This window comes from Rhinopithecus roxellana, chromosome 17, assembly GCF_007565055.1.
Source record: "Rhinopithecus roxellana isolate Shanxi Qingling chromosome 17, ASM756505v1, whole genome shotgun sequence".
NCBI classification, from domain to species: domain Eukaryota; kingdom Metazoa; phylum Chordata; class Mammalia; order Primates; family Cercopithecidae; genus Rhinopithecus; species Rhinopithecus roxellana.
Genome location: NC_044565.1, coordinates 59106876 through 59123491, shown reverse-complemented (window position 1 = coordinate 59123491; position 16616 = coordinate 59106876). Strand labels below are relative to the sequence as shown.

At 39.9% G+C, this 16616-nt stretch overlaps 1 pseudogene; it reads right to left on the bottom strand.

The window, feature by feature from the left end:
* Positions 1–972: 972 nt before the first annotated feature.
* On the bottom strand, positions 973–2307 carry LOC104655418 (annotated as a pseudogene).
* Between the last annotated feature and the right edge of the window lie 14309 nt (positions 2308–16616).

Sequence of the window (16616 nt, the reverse complement as noted above, 5' to 3'; positions counted from 1 at the left end):
CTTAGTAAATGTTACTCTTATTATTTTGCTTGGAAGAAGAAAAATACCGCTCACACGGGTCACCACAGACATAGGATGATGCACATAGCATTGCTTTCGCAAATAGCAGAAAGTGTGCATGTCTGTCTGTACCTGAGCCAGTGAAGAATATCTCCAACTCTGTCTTTTGTTCCCCAGATAAGGACTTGGAGGTTTTTGGAGCTCCAAATCTAAAATAACTTTTTAGATTTACCTAGGGAAATAAGCAGGGGGCAAACGTATGCTAGTCACCATCATAATGTTTTAGTTTTTCCTATTACATTAAGCCCTTTTTCTTATTTCCAGTTTAAGATGATCTATTTTAGGCTATCTCTCAAGACAGCTTTGCCAGCAGAGTGACCACAGAGGATGACAATAACAGCAGGCATTATTTGTTGAAAGCGCAGCTGGTATCTGGTGCTGTGGCGAGTATTTAAAATGCACTATCTCATTAAAACATAAGTTATCCCTGAAACTCAGAGAGGTTAAGTAACTTTCTCAGCATCATACAGAGGGAAAGTTATCAGGATTCACACCTAGGCTTATACATCTTGAATTTTTTATAATTATTCTATATGCTATTGGTAATGTCAATAATAACATCATCAGGAATTAAATTGGTCATATTTTTCCCTTTGATGTTAGGCAGTGAATACGTAAAGCATCCTAAGATTAAAAATCAAATAAACAACTGGACAGAAACCCAGATAACTATTATTACTATTATTATTATTATTATTATTATTATTGTGAAAGAGCACACGCTATTGGGAAGTAGACTGCTGCACAGTGACTGACAAAGGCCACCCAATGGGCACTTACACATCGTACTCCAAAAGACATGGGATGTTTTGCTAATAAAAATCAATGGGAACAAGGATTCCTCTGGGCGACTCCCCCAACCTCATCCTTTTTAGGGGTGGAGAAATCTCCCAACCATTTTCCTGATGGCAGCTATGGTTCACTAGAGATAGAGTCCCTCGGGGTGCCTTCCTGTTTCTTATAAAGAACATTTTCTTTATATTTTTTGAAGTATTCATTTTGTTACTTTCATTCTACATTCTCTTGAGGCCTTCAGACAAGCTTCTATACAGATTACCTTGATGTCAGCACCAGAGAGGTCATCTTTAACCATGATCAAGTCGTCCAGGGTTACGTCATCAGACAGTGTCATCCTGCTTGTGTGATTCTGAAAGGTGCACTTCTTAGTCCTTTCATCAGGCAGGGGGAACTTGATTTTCCTGTCAATGTGGCCTGGTCTGATAAGTGCTGGATCCAAAGTTTCTATTCGGTTTGTGGCCATGATAACTTTCACATCTCCCCTAGAATCAGATCCCTCCAACTGGTTCAACAGTTTCAACATTGTTCACTGAATTTCTCTCTCACCACGAGAATTTGAGTCATACCTTTTTGTCCCAATGGCGCCACTTTCATCAATAAACACGATGGATGGTTCATGTTCTTCAGCAACTCAAAACAATTACCATACGAGTTTGGGCCCATCACCTAGGTACTTCTGAATAAGTTCAGAGCCAACATTCTCAAAAAAGTGGCTGAGGTTTTGTTTGCTACTGCTTTGGATAGCAAGGTATTGCCTGTGCCAGGTGGACCATAGAGAATGACCCCTTTAGGAGGCTTCATACCCATCTCTTCATAATATTCAGGAAATATTATGGAGAGGAAACTCCACAGCTTCCTTAATTTCCTGAATTTGGTTGTCCAACCCCCTAGTATTGGCATAGGTCTCCTGAGGGGCCTTTTCCATCTTCATCACTGTGACCAGGGGATCCGTGTCATCCATTAGCACCCCTATCACAACATGCACCTTGTGGTTGAGCAGGACCAAGCAGCCGGTTTCCAGCAGATCCTTGTCTACAAATGAAAGAATGCTGACGTAGTATTCTGAGCCCACAGATGTAGACATGATGACATGATTGCCATCAAGGATCTCTTCCAAGGTTCCTCCTGACATCAGGGTGCCCCTTAGATCATCCACTTCTGATCTTTCCTCCTCTTGTTTTTCTTCTAATGGTTTCATTCGTTTCTGATTTCTGATGAATTCTTCCTCCATGAAAAGATAGTCTTTAATTCTCTCTAATGTCAGTAATTGTAACCAGCACTGAGTGTGAGGTGTCACCAGTGGCAGTTTGCTGGCTACATCTGGTCCCTTTGTTTTCTTCTTCTTTTTCCTCACTCTAGTTGGTACAGAGGTTCATATTTCTTTTTCTTGTCCTTGTCATCCTTCTTTCCACTTCCAGGACCAGGAACACCACTCTGACTTTGACCCATCTTGCCTCGGCCACTTGAACTAAAAAACTCGGATTATTAAGATGCCCGTTGGTTACTTAACAATTTTAGTTTCACTATCTTATTTAGCTACAAATAGCAGTCGGTTCAAACATTTTCCCTTGCTGGGGATATAATTTCTAGAAAGTGTTCTTTGCAGTGAAACTGAACTGGAAGCCACTAAGTAGTAATTAATATTAGCTCCTGCTTTTTTTTTCTTTCTTTCTTTTTTTTTTTTTTTTTTTGAGATGGAGTCTCGCTGTGTCGCCCAGGCTGGAGTGCGGTGGCCGGATCTCAGCTCACTGCAAGCTCTACCTCCTGGGTTTATGCCATTCTCCTGCCTCAGCCTCCCGAGTAGCTGGAACTACAGGCACCGGCCACCTCGCCCGGCTAATTTTTTGCATTTTTAGTAGAGATGGGGTTTCACCGTGTTAGCCAGGATGGTCTCGATCTCCTGACCTCGTGATCCGCCCGTCTTGGCCTCCCAAAGTGCTGGGATTACAGGCTTGAGCCACCGTGCCTGGCCAGCTCCTGCTTTGAAAGCATTATATTTAACAAGGCTTCATAGGAATAATAATAATAATAATATGAAATGGGGTTTTGGTTTATAGTTTAATTCCAGAAAGAAAGTATGCTTTTTAAAATTTACCAGAGTATTTAGTAACATTGTTTTCATTTCCAGTGAGCACTCATTGCTGATTTTAAAGAGACAATGCAGCTGCAAAAAACAGAAAAACAAAACAATTGCAGGACAGAAAGCTCAAGTTTTAGAGAAAGAGAGCTATAGTATCATGTAGTGGAAGTTACCCTGTAATTCCAACAGAATGCTGAACAGTGAGTTTCATGCTGTTTTATCTAAGCAACAAATTGGCAAAAATATATAACACAAGCCTAGAAAATGAACAGGAATCTAGTGAACAAATCACTTAATAGAGGTCTTATTTTCTGTGTAACTCAGGTGTGAGCAAGGGTGGTCCCCTCAATCTTGGTGTCAATTTCACACTCTGTGACAATCCAATGTCCTGTTGAAATGTTTGCAGATTCACAGGTGAAGAAGGCTAATGTTCTCATGGTCGTGAGTTCAGTCTTCCTCCAAACTTAGTAGCACATTCGGAATCAGTTCTCAAAAGAATATTGCTGATTTGTTAAAGGGTGTATGATTACGCTCTCAAACTGAAGGGACTTTGGCTCCAGTGGATATAGTGGGTCATAAGGGCATATGTTAGAGCTTTCTGCACTGACTGCAAGATTAGGTTTTATATCTTCTGTTGGCCTGGGCCTCTTTGAGAGCTGTCGACTTTTGGAATCACTTGGTAAACTGGTCAAAGTAGAATACCTTGCCTTCCTCTTGCAGAGTCCAGCAAACATTACAAGGTTTTTTTTTTTTTTTTTTCCTTAAGCAGCTTGCTGCTCTATGTCTTATCAACATAATGTGTTTAATGGAAAAAATCAGCATGATGTCTTACAGGATTTTGAGTCGTTCTTGGGAATTAAATTGTGACACAGAATTGGGGAGTTGACAACCAACAGTTGGCATTTTTACGACAGTAAAGGCATGCTTTTGTGTCCACCAAGTTAAAACACACTATTCTTAGTGTTCTTTGTTTCTGGGAGTGGATAAACATGCATGTTATCTATCAATAACTGCAAACTAGGTGGCAATAACCCCTGTAAGAAAATCAGTCTGGCAGGCAGCTGTAATAGGCAATATCACTATTCTTCTCAGGGTTTTGCACTTGCCAAGGAGAAATGCATTATGTTCTTTTATGTTCTTTGAATCTTACAGTTTCCTAGAAATGAAAGCAGAATAGTTTTTCTCCCTGTTTTACAGATATGAAGACTGAGTAACAGAGAGCACATTTTGTTGGGAAAACATTTATGAGGGTCCTGAGACTCTGAGGAGGTTGTTCTGAAGTGTCATTTTCCTTGAGCAGTTTTTTTGTGTTTTTCCTTATAGATTAGCCTATGTTGCATTGCAGGCTGAGGGCAAGGGGCCTGAAGACAGACTGCCTTAGTTGGAACTTGAATTCTGCCACTTGTCTTGGGCAAATTGCTCAGCTTCTCTGTGACTCAGTTTTCTCATCTGAGGATTAAATGAGGATTAATTATATGAATGCAAAGTAAAGTACTCAAAACAGAGCCAGACACTATTAGCATTCTATCTATAGTTAATGAAGAAGCAATAACTGACAAGGTTAAAATCTTACACCCAAAGTCAAATGTAGAAAATTTAGAAGATTCTACATTAAAAATGTAATTTCTATCAGGTCCTGGGCTACCTTCACCTTCTTCAGTGAATGGATCAAGTAGGAAACTATATCTCATTGGTTTAAAGTTGAGGTTACTTGTGTGCTAAGTGCCTTTGTTAGCATGCAGAGAATCCTTTGCATGACTAGCACTGATATGACAAATTGCTGCATACTCTCCAAGTGATTCAGCCAAGCCATTTCCCCAGTGCTGACAAAGCACCAATCCCAGGTACTGCTCAACAGGGCCGCCATTATCTACCATTTCAGGAAGACAAGGAGCTTAGATGGAGAATATTACAATTATTTTCACAAATTAGATGACTGTATTTGAATCTGAGAGCAAAAATTCATGGGTAATATATGTCTTTCTATGTCTATCTCTCTTGAATATAGAGAAGGTAGTTACAATTGGTAATTGAAACATTGCCTATCAGTGTGAAATTTATGAGATAAATTTTAATAAATACACGGACATTTCAAGTGTCTTTTGCTGATGAAAGCAGCTGAATTGATTAAAACTAATTTGCACAATTTGTGGTTTATGGTGAGAAACTGACCGCAAAAAAATGGAGCATTTTTAATATAAGTACATTTTTCAACTGGGGGTACTTTTTTGTTTACATCATGTTGGTAAATGTTTAAATCTTATACTTTAAGAAATTTGCATTTGAAGGGTGACAGACTTTTCTTTGCATCATTCAAGTGATTTAATTATAGTGGAGACAGAATTTATCTTGTTTTCATGAACCCATTACATTTTCATTGAAGTTCAGAGATTTGAATTTTTTTCAGTTATAACTTTTATTAAATTGACTTGATGATATTTTGTTGCATATTTTTTCCTTTAGTATTATGGTGAAATCCTTTTGCTTTAAGTTTTGTAATGGCTATTTATATTCCTAATGGAATATAAGACCTTGGAGGCTTCTAGGGTTTCTTTTACTGCAACTGTCTATGATTAAAAGATTGAATTATTGGTCTCTTAGGATAGAAGCACATTCAGACTTCTTGCTTGTTATAGCTTAATATCCATCTCATAAGAACCACTGAGAATCAATCTCCAGTTTGCAAATAACTTGGATTTGAGGCATTGGTTTGTGAGTAATCTGTATCATTTTTGGGAGTTCTTTTTTTGTACCACAACAGTAAGTCAGTATCAGTTGCTGCATTTTCGATTTGTTTAAAAACATGGGAGTATAAAATTGGTTGTCAGGTGGCTTAAGGTTTAGTTCCAGGTTTGCTTTTAGCTCACTTTAGTAACTTACTTAACTTCCATGTGCCTTGGCATTTTCATCTATAAAATAAAGAGGGAAGAATTAGGTCAGACTGGAGCATCTTAAAGGTTCTGTTTCTCAATTTCTCTTTGAATTTATCCAGGTAGATTCTGCACTAGCTTTGGCAGACTCAGGTCATAAGGTTGGTTAAGGTTAGAAAAGAGGATGAATGGGAGGGAGCACCTCAGATCAATTGGGAGCTGGGGAAATTAAGCTGTTTATAAAGGAAGGTCCTAGTAGAGCCTGTATAGAGGTCCTACACATGGATCCTCAAGGCTTGGCAAAATTAAGTGAAGTTTGGTAATATGTCACTAAGATGATTGTGGTGATAGGGAAGTGGGGGTATATTCTCAGAAGAAGCAGTGTAGAGAACAATTGCATTCAGCTGGTAATAAATAACACTCAGGGCCAGGCACTGCAGACGCATGGCTCTGGATGATGGGGCACAGAGGGTTTGATCACAGGGAGATCGGTCAGAGCAGCACAAGACAAAAGCATAGGAAATGCTGTAACTGGGAAGCCACAGGGTTGTCTGAAGCTCACTCAGCCCTATGATATTGATATTGGGTCTGTTGTAGAAAAATATCAATTCTCAGCTCTCCCAGCCTTAGGTAACACTGTGTCTAAATGGCAGTATGTCTTCTTAGGGATTATGAATGACAAGGGGGATGAGAAATGACCGGAACCATCATGCCTCCTCTGCTCCTTCTGTAAAACCTTACTAGTGTTTTTATTTTATATTTTATTTCCAGTAGGCAAGAAGAAAATCTGAAAAGTGATGAAGCAGGAGGGTAAGTACTTAGGGAAGAAGATTTTAAGAACTGAAAGGATCTGTTTTAGTTAGAATGGGAAAGATGTTTCCTTGGTTACAGATTTTTATAGGTGGTAGAATTATGGTGAAAACACTTTAAGGAAAATTACTTGATTGCTGGGAGGTATCAGAGTTTTTCAACAAATATTTCATTGAATAGAAATGGATTGAGCACCTGCTATGTGCAAAGCTTTGAACTGAGTGCTCTGGGGATATGAACAATTATATTCCATCATTTCCACACCTGAGGAATTCACACAAAAGCTGAAGAGACAAAGCACACAAAGCAGTGAATTAAAAGATAGAGCAAGACTTAAATATCCATACAGAATGCCGTGGCATCAAGAGGTACTCCCCGTCCTCCTGAGTTCTGGACCAGTTGAGAAATATGCCAAATAGAATGCATATAGGGCAATAGATTACCTTTATTTTTAGTAGATAAAAGCTAAATTGAAGTACGCACAGCTTAGTACAGTTCTCAGTGAGTCGCTTGACACTGAAATCCAGAATTAGACTTACCTTCTTAGCCATGTGGTGCCTCTGTCCTCATGGAACAGAGAGGAACCACTGTTTGTGGAAGAGCTTGTTTCCAAGAAGAAAAGAGAGGAGCTGAGTCTAAAATCATAAGTTTATTCTTTCCTACTTGGCCCTGAGATGAAGCAAACAAGGCATAGAGGAATATCAATAATTAAGCTCCTTGTTACAGAAGGATTTATCAAGAGTGGGGAAGAGGCATTTCCCTTGACAAAAGATAACAGTATCAGCAGTGAAGAAAGAACATGCAAAGTGACAAAGAAGGATCCAGACTTTAAGGGTTAGAGATAGGAAGGACAAGCTGAGCCACAGCGTGTTGAAAGGATTTTCCCAGGGGAATGATTTGAGCTGGCTTTTTTTTTTTTTTTTTTTTTTTTGTGATGATAGCATTTATGTAGGCAAGAAGAAGAGCCTACTTGTGGGAGTGGGAGGGATGATATGGGCAAAGTACTGAGAACACAAGAAAGAATGTAAACCCCAAAGCAAGGTGATGACAGTGGAAACTGCAAGAAAGGGTCGAAGTAGCAAATACTGAGAAGGGGATACCACTGCGGGGAGATAATATGTAGGAGGAGAAAAAAAGAATATGAGTTTAAGGGCAGGGATCCCAGTTCTCCTTTCCCTTTGGTACCATAGTGTGTCAGTTAACCTCTCCAGGACTGTCTCAATTTCGTTGTCTGCACAATGGGAGAATTTCGATAGCAGATTTCTCTAGCCATTGGTTAGCATGGCTGCCACTGCTAAGAGCTGCTATTAAGCTTGTCAGGTAGAACCAATGGCATTCTTTCCAGAAGTAGGAAAAAATCCCAAATTTATATGGAATCACAAAAAGACCCAGAATAGTCAAAGTTATCCTGAGCAAAATGTACAAAACTGGAGGAATCGCACTACCTAACTTCAAATTACACTACGGAGCTATGGTAACCAAAACAACATGGTACTGGGATAAAAACAGACACATAGACCAATGGAACATAATGGAGAGCCCAGAAACAAATCCATGCATGTACAGTGAGTTCATTTTCAACAAAGTTGCCAAGAATAAACAGTGTGGAAAGGACAGTCTCTTTAATAAATGGTGATGGGAAAACTGGATATCCATATACAGAAGAATAAAACTAGACACCTGTCTCTCACTGTCTACAAAAATCAAACCAAAATGGATTAAAGACTGAAATTTAAGACCTCAGATTATGAAACTATGGCAAGAAAATAGTGGGAAAGCTCTCCAGGACATTGGACAGGGCAAATGTTTCTTGAGAAATATCCCACAAGCACAGGTAACCAAAGCAAAAATGGACAAATGGGATTATATCAAGTTAAAAAGCTTCTGCACAGCAAAGGATATAATCAACAAAGTGAAGAGACAACCCACAGAATCGGAAAAAATATTTACAAAGTACTCTTCTGACAAGGGACTAATAACCAGACTATAAAAGGAACTCAAACAATTCTATAGGAAAATAATAATCTGATTTAAAAAACGGGAAAAGATTTGAATAGATATTTCTCAAAAATAGGACACGCAAATGGCAAACAGACATATGAAAAGGTTTCAACATCATTCATCATCAGAGAAATTCAAATCAAAACTACAAAGCGATACCATCTCGCCCCAGTTAAAATGGCTTTTATCCAAAGGACAGGCAATAACAAATGCTGGCAAGGACGTGGAGAAAAGAGAAACCTTGTACCCTGTTGGTGGGAATGTAAATTACTACAACCACTATGGAGAACAGTTTGGAGGTTCCTCATAAAACTAAAAATAGAGCTACCATATGATTCAGCAATACCACTGCTAGATATGTACCCAAATGAAAGAAAGTCAGGATATCAAAGAGCTAACTGCACTCCCATTTTTATTGCAGCACTATTTACAATAGCCAAGATTTGGAAGCAACCTGTGCTCATCAACAGATGAATAGATAAAGAAAATGTGTTACATATAACACTATGGAGGACTATTCAGCCATCAAAAACAATAAGATCCTGCTATCTGCAACAACGTGGATGGAACTGGAGGTCATTATGTTAAGTGAAATAAACCAGTCATGGAAAGACAGACTTCACATGTTCTCACTTATTTGTGGAAGCTAAAAATTAAAACACTTGAACCCATGGACGTGGAGAGCAGAAAGAGGGTTACCAGAGGCTGGGAAGGGTAGTGGTGGGGAGGGCCAGGGAGGTGAGAGGGAAAAGTAGGGATGGTTAATGGGTACAAAGTATAGAAAGAATGAATAATATCTCATATTTTTATAGCATAACAGTGTGATGACAGTCAATAATAATTTAATTGCACATCTTAAAATAACTGAAAGAGTATAATTGAATTGTTTGTAACACAAAGGATAAATGCTTGAGGTGATGGATACCTTATTTACCCTGACGTGATTATTACACATCATATGTCTGTCCAAATGTCTCATGTACCCCATAAATATATACACCTACTATAAAAATTTGAAAAACGATTGTCAGGTAGAACCAGAAAGGTAAAGACCAGAATGCACCTGTGGCATTGTTCCCTATACCCCTAGGAGATACAGAGATATGGAAGGCTTTCAGGAGTCAGAGGAGGTCTCTGAGAAGGAGGCTATGTTATATCCCTGAATGCTGCTGACATCTCTGGTGAAAACTAGCCTCTGTAGCACATTACACAGACTGAGTGTGGAGGGTGAGGAAGCTGAGTTAAAAACTTTCTTGGCTTTCAGTGCCTAGGTCTAGTTAAGAAGTACCCTGGGTAGATCCTGACTCGCACATGAAAGGGCACAGCAGAGTCAGGGAGGCTAGTGGAAGTCCACCTTGTTTTACTTACTCACCTTTCCCCAGGCCAACCCACTTTAATGTAGATTCATCTCTGGGAAAAGATTTTTCTCTTGCACCCTAAGGTTATGCACTGAGAACATCCATTTAAATCTCTTGGCATTTCTAAATTCATACACCTACTAAAATTTTGGGAAAAAACATATTCAGTGTAGTGACTGACCTTCAACATCCTTACTGTATTCCCTTGAATAATCAGCTTTTTATTACTTTCAGTGCACATTGGTGAGATTTATTACTCACTTTAAAGGCACTGTCTTTTATCTAAATTAAAAAATGCATATATATTCCATTTGACTCTCACCCCAAAGAAGGGGAAAATGGGGCTAAGTGGGGAGAAGCCAATCCATAAAATAGTTATTTTCAAATATGATGTACTTGATGCTGTGTGTGCAATTGATGGACTTTTAATATGAATTGATACCCAATTTAGCTCAATCACAAATAACTATTCCTTCTTAATAGGTAGCAATGAGTGATCTGACAGAGCTGGTCTCACTTCATTTATAATTAATTCATTCATTTATTCCTTGTCAAATATTTAGTGAGCTTTACTGAGCACTAAGTCCTATGTTAGGTGCTGAGAATATAATGGTAAGCAAAACAGTTGGGATTTATGCCTTTCTGGAGGTTTAGGATGGTGTGGAGGTGAAGGGAGACAAATGGAGCAAATCTTACAAATATGTAATTACACACTATGAGACTTGGTATAACAGAAAAGTACAGGCTGTTTTAGTAATTTCTAATCAAACCAACAATATATTTCCAAGGTGTGACAAGGCAGATACCTGTGCCCTCTGTGTTGCCACCTCACTGTGCCTAGCTCTCAATGTGCACTGTCAATCCTTGGTCCTTTTTCTAGAACACTCCATGATACCTCTCTCTCTTCTGCTTAGTGAACTCCTATCATCCCTGCAGATCTAGCTCAAACGTTAATTTCTTGTTAGCTAGCATGAGATGGCTGCATTGAGCCCGCAGTGAAGATGTCCCCTGCCCCAGTTAACCTACAATTGTTCTAATAACCATGTCACCTTAGTTTAGGCCTACAACCTGGCTCTTTTCTGACCTCACTCAGCTGTTTTTCAGTCAGGCATCTTCTTAGGCTTGTATCCAGTTCATCTAAAAGCGGTATCAGGTTATTTAAGTATAAATTAAAAATGAGGGATGTGGTTGCCATAAGCCACTTAAGCCTGGAATTAGAGGTCTCAGAGTTTTGCTCCTTGGCGCTCAGGTTCTGCTCTGAGACTTCACCAAGTGGTCTGGGGGCACTCGCTTGCTTGTAAGCTTTGCATACCTCAAATTGTCATTTTAGTTCTGCATTATGATGAGCGCTCATTCTGACCTCCCTGTACTGAAATTGGGTCTGTAATTATATGCGCCCAATAAATGTTTGCAGAACTAGAAATTTTTTTTTATGACCAAGAAATGACTATAGGAGAAAAACATTGCATTCTAGAAAAATCTGGTAAATACCCAGGAGTTATGTTGTCCTCAGGGAACGAGCCTTCATTGCCCTGTCACAAGAAAATGGAACCACAGTCACAGTACCTAAAGAGTGGGCAGGGAGGCCCCATGTGCTGGACACACTCTAGCTTGCTGACACAGGCCTGAGGTCTCTTTCCCATGGGCGACAGGTCTCCATCCTGTGCTGAGAGATGAGGCTTGAGATAATCATCTTCTTCAGGGTGTGGGGCAGGGCCAGGAAAATGTGGGTCATTTGGGACTGTAACCGACAATTATGAACACCCTCTCATGGAAACAAGTTATATTTTGGAGGAGGAGGAGGGTACCAAGATAACTTGAAGTAGGAAAACACTTGGGATGGGCACTGGGGAAGGGGAGGGGAGGGGTTTTAGAGGTAGTTTATAAAGTGGCCTCTTGTAGCTAAGTGCCAGCTCTGTTTTCCTGGGGTCCATTTTATCTTGGGAGCTTCATATATAGCTCAGCTATATCAGAAGGGACCTGTGGTTTCATTTCTAGGGAGAACAGGGGCTAGGGAGTAAACAAAATAACAAGGTTCCACTAGACAAAAGCTGCTGTAGAAATGGCTCAGAAACTTTTTAGCAACATGTATCCTGTTGTTTTTGTTAAGCACTGCCCCCTACTCTTTCTGTGATAAGCATTGTCAGTGCCTCATCATTCAGAGTACAAGGCAGTCAGCCGCATGACTCTGTTACAGCTATTCTGTCTGCTCTCTGCAGCCTCTCAGCCATTCCTTCCACACCACCAATTGCTGAGCCATCATTTCCTAGAGTGAGCAAGCTGAGTGCTGCATTGCAGTAGAACCATTTAAAGAACCCGGGAGTACTGTGAGTTCCTGTCATTTTCCTAACCATTTGCATGAGTGTGCCACACGGGGACTGTCTGGGTTTCAGGGAACTCAGTGCACGGGTGCAGTGGAAATAGGGACTCTGGCTATGCTGGGAGCAGAACTAAGCTATAGTTGGCTGAGGTTTAGAAACTGTGCAGGGTAGCAGAAAATAGGAACCTCTATTACATGTAGCCCAAGGATCAAAAGGAGCAGCAGCTCAGAAATGGAATGTTGGCCCTTTGTGTTTGGTTCTCTATTTAGCAAAGTAGAGGGTATACTCTGGGTTGTGCCAAGCAGGTGTGAGATTCTGGGGTAAGGCTCAAAGTAGAGTCGCTTCAGCATCTGACTAGATTGAATTCAGAACCCTAATCCTGGGCAAGCTAATGTGAATTAATCAGTGTTTATGGGGCACCTACTAAGCATGAAATGTTGCTCTGGAATATGCTGGAAAGAGGCAGAAGAATAAAAATTGGTTTCCATGGAATTTGAGGAGAAAAATAAAATAAGTTTTAATTAAAGTTGTGAGTGTTCACTACTCAGAGTGAGATACATGAATCAGAAAGAATTCAGGAGGAGGAAGAGAGGAAGAGTACATTGGAGAGGTCTCCCTGAAGGAGGTGGGTCTTGGTTAAGCCTTAGAGGATGAGAAGACTTGGGTAGAAAGGAAGTTCGGGCCATGCCAGGCTCCAGAAGCCCCCCTGCGGACCCAGAGCCAAGGAGGCTTCTTCCTTGAGGACTTTGGCCCTATAGGAAGAACTTAATTCCTCAGCTCCATGAATTCAGAATTTTGTAAAAACAAGGTGGTGTTAACCAAAAGATGGCCAGAGGGATATTTTAGTACTATTTAATACAATTATTCAGTGCCATTTTATTCAGTACAAGGAACATTTATTGAGCACAGTCTCTGTGTGGAGCTCTGTAGAACACAGGAGTAAATAAGACCTACTTTGTACTCGAAGAGCATTCAGTTTGCAGAGAAATGTATGCCAGTGGACTGTGAGAGGGGCTAGAGTTGGAACACGAGTTCCAACTCAAAAAATGAGGGTTTAGAGGCAACAGATCTGGCTCAGGTCCTGGTCCTGCCCCGTTCCTTGGTAGTCTGTTTTTCTAAATTGATTCATAATAGTTGCACATTTTTATGGGATACATGTAATAATTTGATAAATGTATACAATGTGTAATGGTCAAATCAGGATAATTGGGATATCCATCACCTCAAATATTTATCATTTATTTGTGCTGTTTGTTGTCTAGTTTTTAACAAATCATTTAACTTTATGGACATTTAGTTTGTATGTATGTAAAATAGGATTAATGATGCCTTTTCCTCTCGATATGGGAGCTTGAGATTCAAATGATATAAAGTATGGAAGGCATTTTGTTACTGTAAAATGAAACAGTAACATTATCATTACTATGCATGTGAGTCATAATATTATTAGAAATGCAGACCTAGCATTTTAGCCATACTTATGGTTTGTGGTTAAAATATGGTCATCTCTAAGACCTTATACCAAAGCGAGCACTCTCTCTTAGGGAGCATTTTGAAAGCCTACTTTGAATTACCTATGGGTCTAAGCAGAACAAAACTGAATTTCTTTAAAGAGATTCTACCACATCTTTTTGGTAATTTAGGATGGTCTTTGCATATAATTAGCTTGAATTTACATTGCATTATGTGTTGTAGATGCAAAATAAAAGAAACATATTCCTATGTAGAACAGTTTGACAGAGTATGAGAGAAAAGAGAGAAAACAAGAGGAGGATAGTTAAAAAATTACACAAAAAAGAGCACGGGCACATGAAGCAAATTACACACCCATCAGCAATAGCAGAGAAACCCTGGACCAGGGTCAGACACTAGGATTTTAGTCCTACTCTACTTCAAGCTCTTGTTACTTGGCTACATCACTTAACTTTTCTGGAGATCTGTCTTTCTTTCTTTCTTTTTTAAACCACAAAGAATAAGGGTTATGATTTCTGCTATCTTGAAAATTGATGATTCTAGGCCGGGCACGGTGGCTCAAGCCTGTAATCCCAGCACTTTGGGAGGCCGAGACGGGCGGATCATGAGGTCAGGAGATCGAGACCATCCTGGCTAACACGGTGAAACCCCGTCTCTACCAAAAAATACAAAAATCTAGCCGGGCGAGGTGGTGGGCGCCTGTAGTCCCAGCTACTCGGGAGGCTGAGGCAGGAGAATGGCGTGAACCCGGGAGGCGGAGCTTGCAGTGAGCTGAGATCCGGCCACTGCACTCCAGCCTGGGCGACTGAGCGAGACTCCGTCTCAAAAAAAAAAAAAAAAAAAAAAAAAAAAGAAAATTGATGATTCTAAACTTAAAGGAAAAGATGACTGAAAGCCATAGTAAAGAACATTGTAATGTCTAACGCAGAAGCCTAGGCCACTGAGGTCAGAGACTCTGAATGTCAAACCAAGTTTGTCCAGTTTCTTGGGTAAGTTTCCGTTCGTCATTGGCATTCTGAGCAGTCCTCCACTCAGAGTGGGTGTAATTATGACTTACTGAATATGTCCCAGAAGAGGTATGAGTTTATGTCTTTGAGACAGCCTGAGCTGCTCAGATGAAAGGTGGCCCACATAAATATGTGGCTAGAGAAGCCTGTTAGGAAGTTGCTTGGTTTTGAGAGATGCTGCTTCAGAAGTTATTTGAAAAAGGCAGGATGGAGGACAGGGTATTCAGCATCAAATAAACTATGAAAGAGAAAAAGAAAATCTAACCAAAAAGACAGAGAGAAAAATGGCGGATAGGAGATAGGACTAACTTGCATCTCCTAGTCGGATGGACAGAACAGTGTGTGGAGACTCACTTCTTGAACTTTTGCTCCAAGAACATACCAGGAAAACCAAAATAATTCATATACCCTTTGAAAGAAGTGGCTTGCCACTGCAAACTCCACGATACGGCCAAAAACACTCAACCACAGCAAGCCCCACCCAAGAAGAGTCTGAGCTCAGATATGCCTACTCCTGCCCCTACCTGATGGTGTTACTCTACCCACTGTGGTAGCCGAAAACAAAAGACATAATCTCTTGGGAGCTCTGTGGTCCTGCCTATTGTGTGAGAAACCTAAATACTTATCCAGGTGACCTTAGGGCAAGCTTGTATCAGCTGATGCTCTCTTGAAAGTGCCACCACCTGGCTGTAGGCAAACCAACTGCTAGCACAACCAGCATTTGAGAAAACCAGCACACTAAACAAAATTACAACCAAAGACCCTCATAGAGTCCACTTCACTGTCCTACAGCCTCCATCAGAGCAGGTGCTGGTATCCAAAGCTCAGAGACATGAACACAGATCATATCACTCTTTGCAGACATTCCCCAGTACCAGTCTGAAGTCCAGTAGTTTTGCTGGGTGGTTAGACCCAGAAGAGAAAGAATAATCACTGAAGTCTAACTCTCAGGAAGCTCCATCCATAGGGAAATGGGGAGAACACCACATCAAGGGATAACCCAATGGCACAAAAGAATCTGAACAACAGTGCCTGAGCCCCAGATATTTCCTCTAACATGGTCTACCAAAATAAGAAGGAACCAGAAAAATAATTCTGGTAATATGACAAAGCAGGTTTCTTTAACATCCCCCAGAAGATCACACTAGCTCACCAGCAATGAATCTAAACAAAAAATAAATCTCTGAACTGCTAGAAAAAGAATCCAGAAGGTTGATTAGTAAGCTACTCATGGAGTCAACAGAGCAAGGTTAAAACCAACTTAAAGAAATTTTAAAAAAGATACAGGATATGGATGAAAAAATCTCCAGAGAAGTAGATAGCATAAATAGAAAACAACCAAAACTCCTGGAAATGAAAGACACACTTAGAGAAATGCAAAATACACTGAAAAGTTTAAACAACATAATCGGACAAGTAGAAGGGAGAACTTCAGAGCTCAAAGACAAGGCTTTCAAATTACTTCAATCTGACAAAGACAAAGAAAAAGAATAAAAAAAATGAAGAAAGTCTCCAAGAAGTTTGGGATTATGCTAAATGACCAAATCTAAGAACTACTGGTGTTTGTGAGAAAGAAGATAAATATAAAAGTTTGGAAAACTTATTTGAGGGAATAATTGAGGAAAATTTCCCTGGCCTTTCTAGAGACCTAGACATCCAAATACAAGAAATTCAAAGAACACCCTGGAAATTCATTGCAAAAAGATAATCACCTGGGCACACAGTCATCAGATTATCTAAAGTCAAGGTGAAGGAAAGAATCTTAAGAGCTGTGAGGTAAAAGTGTTGGGTAACCTATAAAGGACAACCTATTAGATAAATAGTGGACTTCTCAGCAG